Below are 11,254 nucleotides of genomic sequence, written 5' to 3' on the forward strand. Positions count from 1 at the left end.
CACCATAGGTTGCCCTTGGTTCCTTGCCACGTGGGCTTCTCCAGCAATGCAGCTTGCTTTGTAAAATAATACATGCTGAGGGGTACGTGTATGGCTCATTTGGTTAAGTTTCTGACTCTTGATTTTGGCGCAGGTCATGATCTCGGGGTTGTGAGAGGGAGCCCACGATCAGGCTTCAGACTGGGCATGGAACCTACTTAAGATTCTCTCTTTCCCTCTGCTTCTCCTCTCCCCCTTCCTGTCCCCCCTCCACCAAACAACATATATGCTAAGAAGGCAATAGAGAGAGTATGGTAGAAAGATAAAAATCACAGTCTCTTAAAAGCTAATCACGGGAGTGGCATTATATAATTTTTTCCATATTCTACTTGTTGGAAGCAAACCATCAGATGCAGGTATGTTCTAAAGGGAATTACACATGGGCAGAAATTCCAAGAGGTAGAGATCACTGGAAGCAATAGAAATGACTCCCTACTACACTCTATCCTCTGGCCTCCACTAATTTGTGTCCATCCTAAATGTAAGATATCTTCTCTCACATTCCCCAGAAATCTCATTTCATTATAATATCAGCTCAAAATTCTAGCTCTTCCTTATTAAAATCAGTTCTAATTCCTTCTTCAGTACCTGTGACCTGCGATAACGTATTGATGTCACGCACAGCAAAAGAATCATTTAACCAAGCTTCCCAAATTCCTCAGTCATGTAGTCACAGTATTTAATAAAATGGTTATTTTAAGCAGCTAGATTTTATAGCATTTTCTTATACAGCAAAAGAAAAACTTGTAAGAGTCCCAGTTCCCAGAACAACAGAAATGCAGGACCACAAAATATACTCTGCAATAGAAGTGTGTCAAAAGTCTTGAAGCAAAACATCCTTATGTTTCATGGTCAGATGCTCAGAGCACTATCCTCTGGGAGAGTAGACATTGAAAGCCAAAAAGCTACAGTATAAGACACGGGGTGCGTATTAGCACTGACCTTGATGCTCACAGAAGGTTTTTCCATATGTGGCACACAGGTGAAGCCATTCAGAGGCTATAGATAACTGAGTAACTCCGGTAACCAGTGAAGGGTAGCAAGATATGTCATCCCAAAATGTGTTGTGTTGGTATATTACTTTAAGGTTAGGCACTTGAAAAATTCAGGAAGAGATTCAGATAAATTTCCTTTATCTGCCTAAAGGTGGATCCTCCAAAAGAAACTCAATAGTCATAAATGCCTTCCCTGGGAGTTTGATCAGCCAAGGAAGATTGACTCCTATCAAGAGAAAGGAGACTAGAAGTTGATACCACACCCACACAAACCATCACATCTAAACCATGTCACACCACCCATTTATTCTTCTGAGAGCCCATTCATCTTTCCAAAAAATCACCTTTCCCTAAGATACCCATATCCCCTTCCTTTTCCTTATTAAGATAAATTTATTTAATCCTGAATTATAAACCACTCTGGAGAGTCACTCCCTTTTCCCTGGGTACCTCCATGTTTATTTACATGAGGTATACAAGTTCAGAAACTTTTGTGCATTCTTCTCTTATTAATATTTTATTACAGGGGTCTCAACCAAGAACTCAAAAGGGTAGAAATACAATTATTTTTTTCCTCTATACCACTCAAAGAAAACACATTCTTTCTATACATATCAAGAAGCGGTGGAAGACCCATTGTTTCTTATTGCCCAGTCCTCCACAAGCTCCTCAGGTAGAGTGGGGAACAAGTAAATAACATCGGGCCGCTCTTGTTCATAAAGTCAATGCCAGGCTCCTAGATGTTACTGAAACCTCTATCTCATTTCATAGATATCTTATTCCATAGTTTAGGAGAAATATTGATTGCCTGGATAGCTGAAGGTGGGTGAATATGTCTGACATGATTGTGTGTCAGAAAGTATAGGGCTAGGCTTCCAAATATCTAAACCAACAAAAGGTTGACTACTTCTTATGAAACTTTACCTGAGCAAAAGCTGGTTGGTATTTAAAGAAAGCTTTGGACTTCCTCTTGAGTAAAACCTTATTCAGTTAAGGAAAACAAAATATATCCCTAAAGATTAGAACATAGGAGCAGTAGAGTTATCAGCCTGGTACTGGGGAAGTCTAGCAATGTTCATGGCTGTGGCAGCAATTTTCATGGCAGATTTTGGACTCAGAGGATAGTCTTTACCACAGATTTTCTCTGTGTCAAAAGACTTATTCCTGTAATCCCCATCATGACTTACACTGACTCCTATTTTCTCATGTCTCATGACTTTAAATATCTTTCTACTGATGACACTCCAACAGCTCTCTCTGGTCTCCACCTATCATCCAAATACAAAATTCATATTTCCACCTGCTCACTTCTCCTCTTAGATGTCTAATTGGTATCGCAAACTTGACATGTCTGAAGCTAAATATTTGAGTTTTTCATTCCCCCAAATCTACTTTTCCCATGGTCTGCAATTCCTCCGTTCATCTACTCAATGTGAAAAAGCTGAAGTCATCTTTGCCCTCTCTCTCGCTCACATCACACAGTGCTCCAGCAGACAATCATGTTAAGCATACATTTAAATTAATCCTAAATCTATTCATATGACTCTATCTCCACAGCAGCCCCTCTGACTCATACCACCACACTTTAAGTAGATATTGCAATAGCCTCCTGACTAGTCACCCTGATTTGAATCTTATGCTTGGTCTAAAGCTATTTTGATTCTTTAAAGGTAAGACTGATTATGTTAAATCTTGTAATTCCAAAAAATGTTCTGTATTCCTAATAAACCATCACCTCTGGTATCCTACTTGAGCTGCACTGTTGGAATCCTTTAGCAGCCAAACCACTTCAATACATTTTATCTTCTCTATAATGACAGTAAACATTGTTTGAGTGCAGATATATTGCCAAAGATGCTTTCTATCCATTCCTAAGGTTATCAATAGTTGAAGGGCTAGAGTATCTCTGAAAATCACCTCCTTCCCAACCCTATGATGATATTTGTGTGTTACCTCCAGAAGTAGATCTGTGTATGCCTATACCCATTATTTCTCTTAACCCCAAAAAAGAATTGGGAAAGCTTCCTTAGGTATCAAAGGAGGAAAACAATCATAAGAATGGTACCTATGTGGGACTCAGCACTTAGCCCAATATGTCCTGCTAGACCTATAATTTGCTCATTTGGGCAATACTAACTTATGAATGAGGTGTCATGTCCTTGGTCAGAGCTTTCATTTAGTACCCACGTGTTTCTCTTATTCCCATTGTCATGCCCCTGACCCTGTGAACCTGTTGTACTTGGGCTTGAGGTTTCTTGAGAAGCTTTTTGCCAATATCAGAAGATGAACACAGATCAATAAAAGGTCATGAAACTTGGTGCTATATTTTATTAACAACATATTCAGACTGAGAACATTTGCCTGCTTTGAAGAAAAGTATGAAAAATAATGTGGGATCCTGGGTGGCTCAGCGGTTTAGCCCTGCCTTCGGCCCAGGGCATGATCCTGGAGTCCCAGGATCAAGTCCCACATCGGGCTCCTTGCATGGAGTCTGCTTCTCCCTCTGCCTTTGCCTCTGCCTTTCCCTCTCTGTGTCTCTCATGAATAAATAAATAAAATATTTAAAAGAAAAGAAAAATAATGTGATGAGCTGAAGTCCTACTGTAGAGTTTACAAACTTCCTTTTGTTTGTAACTTGTTACTTTCAGTCTTTGTTTCAAAGGTATTAGATTGCTCCTCAGAGTTTGGAATTTATCTCTCCAGAAAATTACAATGTCATAAAAATGGAAAATATCCCCAAGTTCAGACTTCTATATTCTGTGATAAAGGCATAAGAATCCCACAGAACTTATTCTTTATCGCAGTATTATGTACTCCGCAAGCGAAGAAGTAGGACAAAAAACTGCACACATCTACTTTCCCCTCAGTTCCTAGCAGTTTTCATCTTTTTAAGACTTTATTTATTTATTCATAGACACAGAGACAGAAGCAGGCTCCATGCAGGGAGCCCGACGTGGGACTCGATCCCGGGTCTCCAGGATCACACCCCAGGTTGCAGGCGGCACTAAACCGCTGCGCCACCGGACCTGCCTGCAGTTTTTGTTTTCAAGCAACCACTACAAAGTTCTCTTTCTAGTTATCAAGATGAATATTAGAAAGAGAGAGAGAGAGAAAGAGAGAGAGATTTAATGCTCCAGAATGCTTCTGTGTTAAAATATATATGTGTGTGTATATATATATATATATATATATATATATATATATATATATTCAAGTGATATATATATATCACTTGAATAACTAAATGCATACCTTAATGTGATTGATATTCAACTTTATGATTCCAGTTTAGGCAAAAAGAAAACAGATGACTTACACTTGACTACATACCAAGATATACCTGTAATCTTCCAAAAGAAACAAAAAAGGTAGATGCCTTTTCATAAGCCAGGGTTACCCCATTCATGACAATGCCTGTATTTCTCAACACCAAAATCCACTAACACAAAGCATAGTACAAAATGTACAGCCATCCACTCTTCTCACAGAAGAAAGCTACCACTAGAAAGTTTTCACCTGCATATACATATTTTTAATATAATTATGCTGATTACTAATTACAAAACAACTATAAAGGATCAGTTTCTGTAGTTTTGGGATGTAAAGTATTTGAAAGGGTTTGCATATTTTCCATGTGGGAATTAAAATTAGTCAATAATTTTAATGCACAGAAACTTTACTGAGTCATTATTAACAGTGAATTCCCTTTGTAGATGAATACCCATCTTTTCAAAGGACTTTTTATAATTATTTCAAAACAAAAGAATAGAAACTATAACCAATTACATTGAAAAACAAGCAGTAATTACTTTTACTTTATAAACTTCTAGGATGTTAAAATCCAGTGATCCTTATAGACAAGGAAAAAAATACAAATACACACATGTAAAATAAAAACATAATATGTTTAGTTGTTTTATTTTAAGCTTCCACCATAAAATTAGATTTTTTTCAATTCAAAAAAGGTAAAATAACCCATAGATAAGTGTTTAAACTTCCCTGTGTCAATGATAACCATAGTGTGATAGACTCCTAATTGGAAAAACTGGGTTTGAATTCTGATTTACACCTCACTGCCTAAAGAATAGGTAGGCAATTCAGTTAGTTTCTATTGGAAGCTACTTGGAGTACAAAAAAGATTTCTTTAAGAAATTGTCCTATGAAAAGATAATTAAATTTGTTTTCCTGTATCTCAGTAGTTATAATAGGACTACCATGTACAAGCATTTAATTTAAGATCAAAGCTTCTACGTGTCAGAGGTACCTAAAAATGGTGTGGCCAGCAGGCACAGTATATATTCAAGCTTAAGCTTATATTGGATTATTACATGGCAGGAACCTGAGAGAGGAAGACCCAGTACTTGAAAGAATACAGGACTGGAATTTCTACTTACCCTGAGATTTTATGACTTTCTGGCATCCATATTTCCAATCTTTCTCAAATACTTTCTTCAGGTACTTGCCTTTGCAAAGGCTCATTAATTTAAATCATATCAAGTTCCTTTGAAAGATTCTTATGACTGATTATTTCTATTTAAACGTATACATCCTTCAAAAGTATCTTCCCTTCTAGCCCGGGCAGTCTTCACCTTGGGCCACAACACACTGAGGTCATACTACCTCCATTCTCCACTGCACCCACCAACTCAGAACACCTTCTTAATTTTCTGTGTAGGCTAAGGCCTGCGTTCTTCAAGATCTGCCTTACTATTTTAAGCACTTTCTATTTAGCCCATTGGTGAGGGATGGATTCTTGTCCTAAGGTTATGAGAATAGCAGAACACACAACACCCTGCTCTAGACAAGTGATATGGACAGCAGTTTATCAGCCACATATACTCAGCCCAGGGGAGGAGGGCACTATGTCACAGGGACACACAGCATATGTACTTCAGACCAGAATGGACAACCAATAGCTGTGGGAAGTAGGTTTTGTAGTATCAAGAGGGTAAAGTTCATTATGGTTCCAAAAGAAAGACATGATGAGCTTGTTTGAATTAGTTCTAGGTCTAGCAGGAAATGAAAACGACTACTCAGGAATAAGTAAGAAATTTACCTATCCATTTAATGAGGAGGACTGTTTGGCTAGGGAACCGTATTTGTGCAGGAGCAGGCTGGTTAAGGAAACTTGCAGAATGGCTGTTTGAGGAGCTCAGATGTCAGTGCAGGACATAATACTGGACCTTAATCTTAGGCCTTCCTCCACAACTATGTCTTATGTTTCCCATAAAATCTTCTGATAAAATGAAATAAAGTACACAGATATGATCTTTAAGTTACTATACTAATCTATTATTTTTCTGTTGACAATAACTTCCATTGATGTCCCTAACCAATTGAATAGCAAGAATGTAATATTATTTTGTATTTGCATTCTTATTACTAATTCGCTATTTGTGTCTTAATGTTTAGTTTTTATATCCCTTAAAGATACTGACTTATAAAAGTCATATTTTACTTCACATTCTCTACTGCATATCACTGAATACAGAGTAGTTATTTGACTGATTCAGTCACCCTATGAAGGGGGGAGAAAAAAACCCTAATGCTTTACCCACTGCTTTCTAGTAAATTCGTTCATTCTCACCAGAATGTATGCATTTCAGGAAAATAAATTATAACGTGTATTCCCTTTCCTAGATGACTTCTATGATAAAATTCGGATTTCTTTCCATGAAAAACTAGGCCTCACTAGACCATGTTAAATATCTCTAAGGTCGGGGATCCCTGGGTGGTTCAGCGGTTTAGCACCTGCCTTTGGCCCGGGGCGTGATCCTGGAGTCCCGGGATCGAGTCCCACGTCGGGCTCCCTGCATGGAGCCTGCTTCTCCCTCCTCCTGTGTCTCTGCCTCTCTCTCTCTCTCTCTCTCTGTCTATCATAAATAAATAAATAAATCTTTAAAAAATATATCTCTAAGGTCAAAGTGATTAAAATAGTCATATGAAATTCTGGAATAGAAGAATTATTAAACAGGAAGTTTGTGGGCACCTACAAAATAAAATTAAAACAACTGCAAATCAGCAAAGATTTCTTATAGACAGTCACATGAAAATTAACTTGCTTTTTAGCAATTTTACAAGTATTATCAATTTAGAAACTACCATATAGTATATTTTAATTTTGTTGAGATATTTGACAGGACTCTAATACTTTTAAGGATTAGAAATAAACGTATAACTGATAGAGAAATACATAAAGCATATTAATGTCAACCTAACCAGAAGTTTCTTCTAGTTTGATGAAAGGCTCCATCTTGGTCTTATTCTTTACAAGCAAAAAAAATTTTAATGACTAGGTTTGGACACAAAGTATGCTTATCAAATTTTAAATGGCATACAGCTGAGAGAGATGATAAATGAAAAAATCAGATATAAACATATCTCAAAAAAAAAAAACATATCTCAACAAGCTAGAATGCTTAGTCCAAAGGAATAAGACTAAATTTAACAGCAATATTACAAATCAAATCTTACCTTTAATTTAAAAATAGTTGTGAAAGTTGCAGGATGGCTAAATTTGGAAGTACAGTTGGCCATAAGGTCACTAATGAAATGTCAGTGTTATGATGATGATGTCCAGGGTCTAGACTGATGGGGCAGGTTGAATAGGCATACGTCCACAATGCTGCTCTGCACACATTGAGAGCTCTTCTCTGTTCCGAATGTGCAGGGGAGAACATACGAGAGGAACAAGATGACCAGGGAAAGATCCACTTAAGTTGAGAAAAGATACAAGAGAGGACAAGCTCCATAAATTTAGGGGGAAATGCTTGGCTGTGATTTGAACATACTAGTTTAAGCTTTCTGTGCTTTGATTTTGTACTTAATACTAAATTGAAGAATGGAGATATCATTCTCAGTTACAAGGGGCTGTAGTGGAATGCATATATACTTGCATAAACATCAAAAGTGAGTCTGACAAAAATTACTACCAACCTGAAGTTGATCGATATTCACTTACCAAGCTCTCAAGCCCTCTTCCCAGATCACCAGGCTAAAAAACAAATGTATATCCCTGAAGCCAAAAACATTCAGAGGTCACCCACAAACACAACTTCCCCTATATATCTAACAAAAAGGTAATAGAAAGAAGCTGCAGGAAAGGAGAGATAAGAGACAAGATAATAATAGTGCATTTCAAAGCTGTGAACTTCAAAGGGAGAAAGTTTGGAGAAAGGAAAGCAAAGGGTTGATGTGGTTCGGCAGGCGTGGCCAATAGCAAAAAGTATTTTGGAAAATAATTTGAAATTCACTGCTTTTTCCTCTCCTTTTCTAAAAAAATCCAATTGATAGTGCAACACTGGTAAAGAAGATTTTCAAATTTGCATATTTACTTTAAGATATTCCAAAATGTCAGGCAAATTAGATTTTTATTTATATTTAGCAAATTAATCATTTTCCCTGAGAAACAGAAATCTCTGATGTTCTGAGATGTTTTTTCAGCCATTAAATCAGTTGATATTCTCTCAGAATGTCCCAAGCTATTAGGAAACTGAAAAATTGACACAAAAATAATTTTGTTATGCCAGAGAACCTGACAGGTGGGTAAAGTATTTGAGGGGAATTGCAGTGTCTTTCAATTATCTATCCTTAGACACTTATCCGTTCCTCATGGTGCCCTAGCTAATGAATAACTCTTCTGCAGCTGGTGAGAAAACCAGGATTCTTAATTGCCACTGGGCTAAAATTAACAACAATCATGAGCAACGCTTAAGGGAAGAACCAAGGTATAATATAGTTCATCTATCAAGAAAAGGAAGCGTAGTATAAACTTTGATGATGTGCATTATAAAATGGGTGGTAAGGATCATTTTAGCATTATGAAACCCAATGAAATTCTGTTACTTCTCAGGGGGTTGAGAACAAGTCTCCCCAAAATGTGCCACTCTGGCATGTGAGCTTTTTTGACCTTACAGCAATTGAGACTGAGGGCTCTAGAGAGACTTTTGCCTCTCTCTTAACTACCTAGAAGAATCTAAATTGGGGATCTTTCCCAGAATAAGTGTCATTACCAGAGATAAAATTTGATCTGAGTGACCCATCTGAATGACAGAGCAAATATCTAATTATCAAACATCTGCTCTTTTCTTTACTCCCAGTTATTGTCTTCCTCCCTCTTGAAGCCTCAGGCCCCAATCCCATTCCTTAGCTCAGGATGACATATATACCTCATTGTTCCTGTCTTTGACCCTCTCATGCACGTGGAGCTCCTGTGTGTACAAAACTTTATTTCTCTTGTTAATTTGTCTTATGTTGATTGAATTCTTAGACCAGCCAGGAGAACCTTTGGAGATTAGAGAAAAAACTTTTCTTGTGTAACACTTCTAAGAGCAAGTATTGATAAAAACAATTATAATTTTATATAATTTTTCCTTTTCCCTGAATTAATGTTTCCTAAATATGCTTTCATATTTATATTGATTAGCCAATTCTCAAAGCTACCTTGAAAGAAAATGTAATATTGCTTATCTATATCTCAACATTAACAACTGTAATATGAATTTAAGTAACTCAAGTTGATATCAGCGACTTCAACAGTATATACATTCCTCTCTCAAGATCTGAGTTCACAGTTTTATAAGTGCTACCATTATTTCTCATATGAACTTGAGTTTCTGAAGCAATGATTATATATCCAAATAAATGTCAACAAAATGGTGATGGGTATATACAGTGTGATTTCTGGACACATTTAACATTATTTTGTTATAAGTCATCCTGTGCACACAATTTAAAACTTAGGGTAATAATACACACTTGCAAGGGAAAAAAAGGATTGAGTACACAATGGTTTTTTTTTAGAAATTTATTTTAGATAATCACCTAGATCTCAGATAATTTATTTTAGCTGCTATATTCCCACCACCAAATATTCATGAGTTCAAAATCTTGCATATTGCCTCTTTCAATTTTCATTTCTTTATCACATCTTGAAAGTGAAGATATGGGACAAAAACAAGGAAGCAAGAGAACACGCTGCCTTTTAACCGTAGCTCTGTGTTTCACTTCTGTTTCAGTGCTCCAACTTCTAGGTCAAACAATCTAATGGTTTTGGGAATGAGAAAGGTTAGTGAACTTTCTCCTTTCCTAATCTCTCCTTTTATTGGCTAGTTAAACAAGGTCTACGAGATTAGAAACTTGGCTCTAGGTTACTGGTATAAGTACAGACTTGAATCTATACCAAGGCAAGTGATGTGCTGGAATCGATATAATTCAAGTTCTACCCTCAAGCATCACTAAAACAGGAAGCAGTACAAACATAAATCTAGGTAAGTCTTGCTGGACCAGGGTCTTCTAGGTGGAATTACTCTGTAGGGGATTTCTAGACCAACCCCAAAACCATACCACAAAACTCCAGAGTTAGATGGCTCAAACATCAGGAACTCATAATTTTCATCATAAAGTTCTCTTCAGTGGTGGAATTTCAAATGTCAAAATTTTTTTCTCTTCCATCAGGAGATTTTATTTCTGTAAGAATAATTAGATTGACAAACCTGGGTCTCATGGTTATATTTTGTTCTGACTGTGGCTACATGGAATCTTCTAAATGGCTTCAAACTGGTGCTCCAGTTCCCAGGTTGAATTTGAAGGTGGGCAAATTTCACGATATTGAAAACCTTTATATAAGAAAAGTCAGATATAGACTAATTTTTTCATCTTGCAACCATGTGTCTTAATTACCTTTCTTTGTGTTACTGGATATTTTTGGAAAGCTGTTACAATAAAAATACAAAAAGGAAAATTGAATGGCTCTTTTCCAAGCCTTCTTGAGCCTTTCAGGACAAATAAACAAGAAGCTATTAAGTTCTGTGACAGCCTCCAACTTACGCCCTCTCTATGAGCTGTAAAGAACTGCATGAAAAGGATAAGAAATTAGAAGCTCTTAGATATCAGCCTCTAAGATGGAGTTGTCATACTTCCTTATACCACGCAGTATTTAGGTCATTATACAAATATTGACCAGTTCTTAAAGAAAAAAGATTTATTTCCTTGTGGGAGGAGCATGTAAGTGTTCTAACTATTGTTTTTTTTTTTTGTTTTGTTTTGTTTTTGGCTCTCATATCATCCAGGGGATTTAAATAAGGCAACTTTGGAAATTATTTATAAAGAGTTGGCTAAGTGACATGATGCTTTAGCAAAAATCTCTGTGTGGCTTTTTAAAATTTAATTATGTCTTCAAGCATCTGGCTACTATTCAATTACTGCCCTTGGTGTCATCC

This window comes from Canis lupus, chromosome 30 (assembly GCF_048164855.1).
Source record: "Canis lupus baileyi chromosome 30, mCanLup2.hap1, whole genome shotgun sequence".
Lineage (NCBI taxonomy): Eukaryota > Metazoa > Chordata > Mammalia > Carnivora > Canidae > Canis > Canis lupus.